The following is a 12,558-nucleotide window of genomic DNA, read 5'->3' on the forward strand; positions in this document are numbered from 1 at the left end:
TATCTATCTACACACACACACACACACACACACACACACACACACACACACACACACACATATATATATATATATATATATATATATATATATATATATATATATATATATATATATATATATATATATATATATATATATATATATATATATATACATTATTATTATTATTTCTTTTTTGTAACGGTGAGCGACGTTGCCAAGCGTAAGACTAACCTATCTCTCCCTGACCCTTGGGTAGGGGGTTGAAGAAGTCATACCCTGGGGAAAGGGGGGTAAACACAGAGATAACCTCGGAAACCACAATCTCCAACAAATTGCTGAATCTGGCGTTTCTTTTTTTTTTTTTTTTTTTTTTTTTTTTTTAGGAAAGGAGAATGGGGTGGTTGAATGTGTGTGGGAGCGATTGCTTGTGTGCATATCTACAGTATATGTTATTTTTCACGGGTTGCGCACGCTAGTAATGGAATAATGCTTGTTATTTATAGTCTATTATCTTTTATCTGGCAGTAAAAAGACACAATCGATGTCATAGAAACTTCTGGTTGGCTAATGTAAATAAATGCTAATTATTTCAAGGTACAGTTATTGTTGTGATGAATTTTCTAAGTTGTTTTGATTACACATTCAATGAAAATCAAAATGGAAAATACAGATAGATAAGCATCCGAGCCGATGTAATATTGGAAATTAATTTTGATATACCACTACTCGAATCTCGGCTCGCTAAACTGACTTCACTTATCAAACTTTGTTATGAAGCATGATTGTCATTAAACCTACACAAACACCAAAGACTTAAATATGGATATGAATATTTTGTCAAGAAATTCAACGGTAAACAAAATCAAACTCTTAGTTCTCGGATCAGAATGTGGATAAAAGGTGGGGTCTAAAAATCGATACCGGCCTTTTCATTTGAGATAAAATAAAAATTTCCTAGTTACTAGCAAAACATAAGGGTCTCAACTATGGTGAAGAAAAAGAGAAATGAAAGTCCGATGTCAGTCTCTTGTCATAATTGTATATCATAGCAAAAAAAAAAAAAAAAAAAAAACTATTTTCGTGGGTGGAACTATTCAGAAGACCCTCTCTCTCTCTCTCTCTCTCTCTCTCTCTCTCTCTCTCTCTCTCTCTCTCTCTCTCTCTCTCTCTCTCTCTCTCAATAATCAATCTTCCAATTTCTTTTGAAAATCACATTAATATTTATGTTGCGGTAAATACTATGTCGTTTCTGAACTTTATCGACCACTTTTCGACTGTAGCATATTCTGAGATGTAAATTTTAACAACATACATTTAAACACTTATATATACATACACACAGACACACACACACACATACACACACACACACACACACACACATATATATATATATATATATATATATATATATATATATATATATATATATATATATATATATATATATGAGTGTGTGTCTGTGCGCGTGTATTTCTATGCATACATTGGAATATCAATTCTATGAAAATATATGTAACTTTTCCAGAAATAGTTTCATATAAAACATTGTGGAACACTCGAACTGAAATGACAACGTCCAGGATCGCAAGGGTTAATCTGTCCCCCTTGGAATTGATCTCTCTCCTGCTGTGTCTCTTTGATTTGGGTTGGCGAAAGAGTCATCAAGGTTTCGTAAATCGTCTGGCGAGAGATACAGTGAATCCCAATAAATCCTGAGAGTTGCTCTTTAGTGAGAAGGACGTCAGCTACCTCTTCGGAAAGGGGAAGGTCTTTCGTAATGTCACGGGTCGGTTGCCTAATCAGATTTTCTACGATCGCATGCCCTTACTATCATCAACCAGGTATTGATTAAGAGCTTAACCTTGACTAAATAGTCGAACTGCAAGAAAGCAGATTCCACAGTCATTTGCAGTGGGCCTAACATTTTGCTAAAAACAAAAGATTGGTAAGTAGCAGCTGTCCTTTTAGTCGCTTACTATGACACGCAGGATGTAAGGTGGTAGTATTCTACCATTACGGGTAGTAAACAAGGAAAGATTCTGCTGATGCTGCCAGAATCTGGTGAAAAATATCTGGGTTTGTGACGCATAGCTTTGCCAAAATTTTCAATCTCCAACGTTCATGTTGGGATTTTTTTTCTTTTTTTCCCAACGCGGCATAGGATTCTGCTGGAGTCAGTGATATCAGACGATTATTCCAAACCTCATATGTGTTCTTGTGTGATAAGCAGGAATGTGAATCTTGTATGAAGTGATTTAACGTTAATTTGCTAAAATTCGACTGTATTTCTAAATCAAAATATAGTATATTGGACATAGAGATTGGTTTCAAGGAAGGAGAGAGAGAGAGAGAGAGAGAGAGAGAGAGAGAGAGAGAGAGAGAGAGAGAGAGAGAGAGAGAGAGAGAGAGATCTTCAAACGGTATTAAAAGGGTTTTCCATATACCATCATGCACATTTGAATTATACATTCATATAATCATACATATCCACTTGCATACACACAAATATATGTCTGAATATATATACTAATACATACATATTTACAAACACACACATACATTATATATATATATATATATATATATATATATATATATATATATATATATATATATATATATATATATATATATATATATATATATATATATAGTTGTGATGTATATACATATACCATAATTACCCTAATTATATAATAAAACCTAGACGGCATCTTATTATCAAATCATTTGACTGTATTATCTAAAGTTACGGAAAAATCAAAGACAATAAATCTCTTGAACTAAATTTGGATAGAGATCAAATAGCAGTTATTCAAGAGCTTTAAACATAAACAAATCCTCATTTTTTAATCTACCAAAATACTGCACTTTTATTTATCTATAAAAAACAGATGACATTGATAGAATTAAAACTTCAGTTAGAGAAATATAAATGCTATTATAGATGTAATGAACAAAACGTTTCAATATTCCATTATTAATCAACCTGTTCAATCAAATAAGATTACATAAACCATTCAAAACGATAATTGTAGACGTGCTTATTTGGAGAAAACAGGAGGCCTATCATCTGTGGAAGGGTAACAGATCAGATTTGACCTGTAACAACTATACTCGGCTTCCCAGCTTTTGCTCAGAGAGTTTTTATGCCTCAACTGAAAAGGAAGTACAATTTAACCATAAAAGAAACCCCCTTCTGGTACATCTCAGGAACATAAATGGGTGGTCTACTCTTAAATCTGCACTCTTTAGTGTAGATTCAATAGTTCCTCCTTTACTTAAACCAGATTGTTCAGTCACTCACTGAACAAATGAAAAGGCAACCCTTTTGGCTGATGTTTTTGACAGTAAACAGAGTAATGAAAAACTTGAACTTCCTCATTCCTGTTATCCTGAGGCTAAACTAACTAATTAGCTTTTTGATCTCGTAAGATTAAAGCTCTGTTTATGGATCTTGATGCTTATGGAGGTAAAGACCCAAATGGCATTTTTCCTTTGTTTTTTTATAAAGACAGCAGATTTCTTAGCTCCAAAGTTATCTGTTATTTTGCGCAAAAATAGCAAGAAGAGGAGCTTTTAGCACTTGTTGGAGAATTGGTAATGTTACTCCTCTATGTAAATGTATTTGTGGTAGCTCAAGTCCCACTGATTACCGCCCAATTTCTATAACTCCCATATTATCTAAAGGTTTTTGAACGTCTTCTGGCAAAACGTCTTAATAAGTTTGCTGGAGGTAATCATCTATTCCCTAGTTTGCAATTTGGTTTTCGTAAAGGCCTTGAAGCATGTGATGCCCTTCTTAAAATCTCCAATGCTGTACAGAAATACCTTGATTGTGGTCGGGAAGTTAGTATGATTGGCCTTGATTTTAGTGTTGCCTTTGACTGTGTTAATCATAAGGTCCTTGTTTTCAAACTCAAACAGTTGGGAGTGGTTGGGTCGTTTCTTAGCACTATTATTGATTTTTTAAGTAATAGATCTCAAGAGTTGTTGTTGATGGGCACCATAGTGAGTATAGGAATGTGATATCCGTTGTTCCACAGGGTAGTGTTCTTGACTCATTACTTTTCATACTATATACACATGACATGTGGTTTGGCAGGGAAAACAAGCTTGTTGCATATGCAGATGATGCTACTCTCTTTACATCAATTCCATCCCCTGAATGTAGATCTGGGGTTGGTGAATCCCTTAATAGAGATTTAGCTAAAATTAGTGCATGGTGCAAATTATGGGGTGTGAAGTTGAATCCTAATAAAACTCAAAGTGTGATTGTAAGTAGGTCAAGGACGGTGGCTCCTCAACATCCGGATCTCAGTATTGATAATGTTTTTTTTTTTTTTTAGATTTGTATGACTTTTAAAATTTTAGGTGTGATTCTCGACAGCAAATTTACTTTTGTGAAACACTTTAGGTCTGTGTCTTCTTCAATTGCACAAAAATTGGCTTATTGAGAGAGTCTTACAAGATTTTCGGTGATCAATCTATTCTGAAGAAGTGTTTTAATTCTTTCATTCTACCTTGTTTTGAGTATTGTTCTCCTGTCTGGTCTTCAGCTGCTGATCATCATCTTAATTTGTTGGACAGAAACTTACGGTCTATTAAATTTCATATTCCTGATCTAGATATCAATCTTTGGCACCATCGTTCAATTAGTTCATTACGCATGTTGCATAAGATTTTTCATAACTCTGACCATCCTTTACATTCAGATCTCCCTGGACAATTCTATCTTGTTCGTAACACTAGGCAGGCAGTTAATTCTAATAGCCGGTCCTTCTCCATCATGAAGCTCAATACTACACAGTATTCAAGAAGTTTTATTCCAGCTGTTACCAAGTTGTGGAATGATCTTCCTAATCCGGTAGTTGAATCAGTATAACTTCAAAAATTCAAAGTTGGAGCAAATGTTTATATGTTGACCAGGCTGACAAGAGTCTTTTTATAGTTTATATAAGACATATCTGTTTTCGACGTTGTTAATAGTTTATATAGGGCATATCCATTTTGACATTGTTACTGTTTTCAGAATGATTTATTGTTAATTTATTCTCATCATTTATTTACTTAACTATTTCCTTTCCTCAATGGGCTATTTTCCCTATTGGAGCCCTTGGGCTTATAGCATCTTGCTTTTCCAACTATGGTTGTTGCTTAGCTAGTAATAATAATAATAATAATAATAATAATAATAATAATAATAATAATAATACTGGTTTCATTGGATTTTTATCATATATTTTTTCTTATGTAAAGCACTTATTATAATATAATGGATACCAATATTATTCTAATACAGGCTGTATATAATTTTATGCATATATGCAAATATATGAATTTATATATATATATATATATATATATATATATATATATATATATATATATATATATATATATATATATATATATATCTATATATATATAGATTCACATATATATACATATATATATATATAAATATATATATATATATATATATATATATATATATATATATATATATATATATATATATATATATATATATATATATATATATATATATATATACATATATATACGTCTATAGACACAACTGATATACAAATAGGCATAGAACAATTAGACTTCTAGAAAACTATTCCTATTTCGTTCGATTTTTTCGTATCACTTGCTACCCTGTTCCATTTCATTCTAAGTTTTCCTGTTGCCATCCGATTAACAATTATTATTTGTTGCTTCTTCTCTCTTTCTATTTATTCTAACATCGGTATTTCATGTATCGAACGTGTATCTCATAAATTAATAGCTTTGACCATTTACATTATGAATATTTACATATTTTAATTGACAAGCGAGAAAATTATTATGTAAGTGAAAGTAAAATCTACATCGAAATAGTGAAAAATTATTTTTTTTTTTTGCATTTCCAGCGTGTAGTCTGTTCAACTATATAGTGTTCATAAAATCTATCCAACTATTAATATCAATGACATCAGTGGCGTCACTAAATGTTGAATTACTAGGGGGGGGGGGGTGTTTCGACTGGAGCCCTACCAGCTTGATATACTTGACGTGACCATCATATGGTAACTCGGTAGATGAGCAGGAGTGAAAAACTGTATCGTTTCACGCATATTACATATATTTTTATATGTATCATATCAAATGATATATTATGATGAAACTATTCTAAGCACATATACTTTCACGTATTACTAAAGAAGAACAAAACTGTTTGAAAAGATTAAATAACTCGGAGCTATTTCTCACACTCAAAATATCATCATATGGCTTATTTAAATATGAAAAACACGTCTAAATTTTCAATATTTATCATTAATCGAATGCCAAGTCACAAACATACCAATTAGCTACGATGGTGAATATGGGTTGATTTCAAATTCTAAGTACATAAAAAAAAAAAATAAACTGAATTCGACAGGTATAAATACAGAAGAATTATCATTAACTTTTATCTTTCTTTGTGGACAAGTGGTAAGTCACTGTCTATAAAAGTTTGCCGGACCAGGGTTCTACTCACAGCCAGTCAAAAGCTTTTGTCTTTGTGTGATTTCGCCTGGGGATCTGATCCCTAGGTCTTTAAGAGAATCCAGACAGTAATGTATAAAATATACGTGATTTATTTCAATATGAAAAACAGGTCTAAATGTGCAAAATTTATAATTAATTGAATGCCAAGTCACAAACCTACCAATTAGCAGCGATGGTGAAGATGGGTTGATTTCAATTCTAAGTAAAAAAAAAAAAAAAAAAAAACCTGGATTCGACAAAAATTGTCATTCAGTTTTATCTTTATTAGTGGCCAAGTGGTAAGTCACTGTCCATGCAAGTTTACCAGATCAGGGTTCGACTCCCTGCCGGTAACAAGCACTAGTCTTTGTCTGATTTCTCCTGGGGCTATGATCCAGAGGTCGTTAAGAGAATACAGACATTAATGTATGAAAAATATATGGCTTATTTGAATATGAAAACATGTCTAAATTTGCTAAATTTATCTTTTATATATATATATATATATATATATATATATATATATATATATATATATATATATATATATATATATATATATATATATATATATATATATATATATATATATATATATATATGACCCGTGCAGACGGATAATGAGACGTAGGCAAATGGGTTTTCTTCATTTATTATAAAGGATTTGTTCGTAAGTACACATTGCACAATCTACCATCTCAGGTGAGGGACTTATCAACTCGAGTGCTCATCGGCAACTAACTACTACCTTCGTTATCAAAATGTAGCCATTGCAAAACATGCAGACATAGGTTTTTGTGGAATACTCATGAATATTGAGTTTATTTATCTTGATATACAAGACATCTACATACACGAATTAGGATATATATATATATATATATATATATATATATATATATATATATATATATATATATATATATATATATGTGTGTGTGTGTATGTGTGTATATATATATATATATATATATATATATATATATATATATATATATATATATATATATATATATATATATATATATATATATATACACACACACATATATATATATATATATATATATATATATATATATATATATATATACACACACACACACATATATATATCTATATATATATATATATATATATATATATATATATATATATATATATATATATATATATATATATATATATATATATATTAAATTTACCGTGAAAAGCAGTGTATCTTAGCAATCCATGTTTGCCAACGGTTATATTCGTATAAGCGTAGCAACTTGATGGAGTAATAAGGGGTTTAGGTGTAGAGGATATGCCCCCCTGAATCTCTAAGAAGTCAACTGGCAGCAGGGTGACGAGAAGGGTTTAAGGTGATTGACAAAATATCTCTTCGGCTTTTACTCTTGATGCCTGTCGGTTGATCTTATTAGAATTAGTATGGACTGGCAGGGGTAACTTGTCTTACTTAAATAGGCAATGCGCATCACTTGGAACTGGCTATCCTTTGATGTATCTAGCCAATGAATCCTCTATAGTTTTAATCAGTCTTGGAAAGAGAAGATGAAATGGCCCCCAGTAACAGCCGTAGTGGGGTGCTAATCTCCCGGTTTATAAATACTAAAGAAAAATTGAAAATAAGTAATTGGAATGTTAGAACCATGAATCAGGTTTGGAAGTTACAGCAAATGGAAAGTGAAATTATGAAATATAGTTTAGATATCTTGGCCCAAGGTGAAACACATTATAATGTGATTGTTAAAAAATCGTTAGGCAACATATATATCTACTCAGGAAGATCAGATGGAGTTGATAGGAAGTAATAGGGATGATGATGACATCAGGAGGAGAAAAGGCATTAACCGAGTGAAGTGCTGTAAATAGTAGATTGTTACTCGCAAAGTTCAAATCAAAACTGTGTAATATGAGTATTATAGTTTGTTATGCCCCAACAAGTGATTCTCTGAAGAAAGGAAAGATGAATACTATGAAAAAATGTAATGGGTGATAGATGAGATCCCTGAGAGATATATGGAAAATGTGATTTCAATGCTTAAGTTGTAACTAATAATCAAGGGATAGAGAATGTGATGGTTGTTGAGGGTCTTGGTGAAGTTACAAATGAAAATGAAGCACATTTCATATGTTTCTGTTCAGCAAACAATCTTGTTATTGGAGGTACTCCTTTTCAACACAAGAACATCCACAAGCATACATGGACTTCATCAAGTGGCAATTACAAAAATCAGATAGATCACATTGCCATTAATAAGTAGAGAAGGAAGACACTGAGAAATATAAGAATCTATAGAGATGCAGATATTGGTAGTGATCACCAGCTCTTCATTGCCACACTAAAATTAAAACTGAAAGCACCAAACAGAAAGATGGATAAAACATCTATTTTTGATACGACTAACCTTTTAGAAGAAGAGCACCGAGAAACATTTGCAATTGAATTTTGGAATCGATTTGCATTCTTAAGAGACATTAAGAGACAAAGAACAGACAATCAATGAAGAATGGTGTGATACTAGGAACATATATCAGTCAGTTAGTAGTCAAGTCTTAAGACACACAGTTACAAGGAGAAGCCATGGATATCAAATGATACTTGGGATACTATAAAAAGGAGACAAAAGGCAGAAAATTATTGTTGAAAGTTTTCAGGCCAGTAATGAAAATTTAAAGGTAGAGCATGCTTAAGTGTTCCAGTATTGACAGTGAAGTCCAAAGAAATGCCAGGAACGACAGGGAGGAGTATTTTGACAGTAAAGCAGATGAGGCTGACAAAGTTATGACTCCAGGAAGTGGTTATGGTGTAAGAATTGCTCATAGAATTATTAATGAAATCTCGACTGGGACAAAGATGAAGAATGTACTCATTAAAAAGAAAGATGGTTCTGTTATAACAACAGAAGATAAAGAAAGACAACGTTGGATGGAACACTTTAGTGAGGTTATTAATAGTAGATATGAAAGGAATAATTTGATTGATATTCCTGAAGCTGATGAAGATCTTGATGTGCCCATGAGTGAACTCACCGTGTTTAAAGTCAAAGCTATACTAAAAAAAATAAGAGATGGAAAGCCCCAGGATACAATGGAATAACTGCCGAGAAGATACTGGCCAAAAAAAGAAGTGACTTCAAGAATACTTAAAAGATTATTGGAATAGGGCATGAAGAGGCAAAACCTGATGAATGGAAGTGAGCTGAGAGATAAACAAGAAGGATTTAGAAAAGGTAGTAGTTGCACTGACCGAATTTTTATTTTGAGGCATGATATATAGTAATATGTATAATATAAAAAACCCCTTTTGATGCCATTTGTGACTATGAATAAGCCTTGATAGTGTGCACCGGCCAATTTTTTAGGGAGTCCTGCGTTATTGTGGAATTCCTCTTAAATAAGTAAATTGGATTAAGTCTGTTCATGACCATAGCAAGTGCAAAGTTAATGTTAATGGATTCTTTTCAAATTAATTTCAAGTGATCAGCAGAGTACGCCAAGGAAATGTGTTGTCACTTATGTTGTTTATACTCCTTATGGATTTTTTAATGCGTAGAACAGTCAGAGATGGGAGAGAAGGATGGGACTAGATTGGTGATAGGAATTTAGCAGACCTAGAGTATGTTAATGATGTTGTCCTTGTTAGCAGAACACCACAGGATTTGAAATACTTGCATATCAGAATGCATGAAATATCCCAGGAGGCTAGGCTGAAAATAAATAGAAGAAAGACAGAGATGATGGAAACGGGGTCTGCAATGGAAGATGAAATATCATTGTAAGGAGAAATTATTAATGAGGTAGAATCATTTAAGTAGAGTATTTAGGAACTATGATCTCCAGTAGAGGGTCTTTAGAATCAGTTTAGTGAAAGATGGAAAACACCAAATCAGACAATGGCTAGTTTCAGTATAATTTGGAAATCAAATCGCCTGAAATTACATATAAAAATCAGAATACCAGTTTAGTGAGATCAATGTTACTCTATGGACATGAGTCATGGTATGACAATGAAACAATCTCCAATAGATATAGTATATTTGAGAAGAAATGGCAGGACAGGATTAGAAATAACACTATAAGAGAGACTACTTGAGTACCATAAGTGAATGAGATCATGGTGAGGGGTAAATGGAGGTGGTTTGGGCATGCTCTTTGCACTCCCCGAGAGAGATTAGGTCATCAAACGTTCAGCTGGGCTTCAGAAGGTACTAGAAGAGTTAGACGACCTAGGCCTACATGGCTGAGGACTATGAAGCACAAAGTAGATGATGAATAGAGGAGTATTGAATTCAAAGCTCGATATGGAGACGACTGGCGAAATCTAACAGAGGCCCTTTGGGTAAATAGGTGTAGAAGGAGAGGATGATGAATGAGGATAATCAATAGATAAGTGCCTTACGTAATGATAAACACATAAGTGGTTAATGGCAAGTAACACAAGTTCTTTGTTAAGCAGTATTATTATTATTATTATTTTTTTTTAAGCATCGGTGATTTTTTTACTGTAAAGATTTTACTGTGATGCAATTTGGTTTTCTCTGCTAGATGTGTTGGCATTCACGGCCAGGGATTGCATTGGATATGAAATAGCCCTTGTGAGGAGTGTGATGCCTAACTGTTCCTTTCGGAAAAAGTAGGTTTCAACTTCAATTGATAGTGGCATTGTTTTTTACTTTATGTAGAAATCCAGATAAGATTTGGTTAATTACATATTGTGGACCGGATGAAAATATGACAGGACAAATACTCAAACAACTAAGCTTTGTTAGAAATGATCCCTAAAAGCTCTTAGTTAATCTCAGAAGGCAAGCGAATCTTGGCTTATGAGCGGTTAGCCTGACTTACCTACTCAGCTGCCTACTCCCTAACCCGACTTTCATACTCATGTATAATGGCCATAGTGTTTAATTCAGTAATGGTACTTAATGCTCATTGCGTCTCTCAGTCGAAATAACCTGGTAAAGCCTCGATTTCCTTATTTACTTCAGATCCTTCTGCTGCAAAACCTTTGCATTTCAGCGCTCCAAGTTGCTCATTTAAAGATAAATGGGAGGGTGTCTGGTTTCAGCAGTAGTCTCCACAGTAACCAACTTAAACTTACGGTCCCGGGCTGGGATCGATCTGCGGCCGTGTGAATTGAAGGTGAACAAGTTACCACTGTACTAGCCAGGAGACTGCATTGTAAGATAGAAGACTGAGTTAGTAGTCTGAATTCTTATATCCCTCCTTTCGCTATTGTAAGCGTCTAAACCAACCTCGTTTTTCAGACGATATTAATCCACTCTAATTTCTTCACTCCTTAAAGAGTTCATTATTAAGACTTTCCCTGGAATTTTGGCAGGATTATAACCACCCCCTTTATAATAATAAGAGAGCAAGTGTATTGCTTTCTCTCTCTCTCTCTCTCTCTCTCTCTCTCTCTCTCTCTCTCTCTCTCTCTCTCTCTCTCTCTCTCTCTCTCTCAGATTAAATGGAAATCAACATAATTATTCACAAATATCATGCACAATCCTTACTGTTCCTATATTTTCCTGAAAACACCCACTTTCCATTTATCTTCTACGTTTCAAGAATATCTTCACTAATTTCTAAAGCAGTTTATATAAAATTTCATCAACAGGTTCGGTAGCAATTTTCATATAATTTCTCTGATTATTAGTGCTCCAAAAAAGAGGGAAACCATTACTGATCAGATACCTAATCTACTCAGTAATTGATAAAACAAAAATTCCTAATAAATGATTATTTAGTGATAATTGGTAATAAGTAATTGAAGATCCAATAAAAATAGCAATATCAAAATGTCAAAAACATCTCTCTCTCTCTCTCTCCCTCTCTCTCTCTCTCTCTCTCTCTCTCTCTCTCTCTCTCTCTCTCTCTCTCTCTCTCTCTCAGATTACTTCTGTTCCCCTAAAAGCAAACAATGCACCTAGTTGTTAGGCGACAGTTAGGGGTCGTATTTTTTGTGGAAAGAAAGAGACAAAAGAAAAAGAACTAGAGGGGCACTCAGTAGTGAACATGCCATCGCCTTGTCAAGCAGTCTTA

The sequence above is a fragment of the Palaemon carinicauda genome, chromosome 33 (genome assembly GCF_036898095.1).
Source record: "Palaemon carinicauda isolate YSFRI2023 chromosome 33, ASM3689809v2, whole genome shotgun sequence".
NCBI lineage: Eukaryota > Metazoa > Arthropoda > Malacostraca > Decapoda > Palaemonidae > Palaemon > Palaemon carinicauda.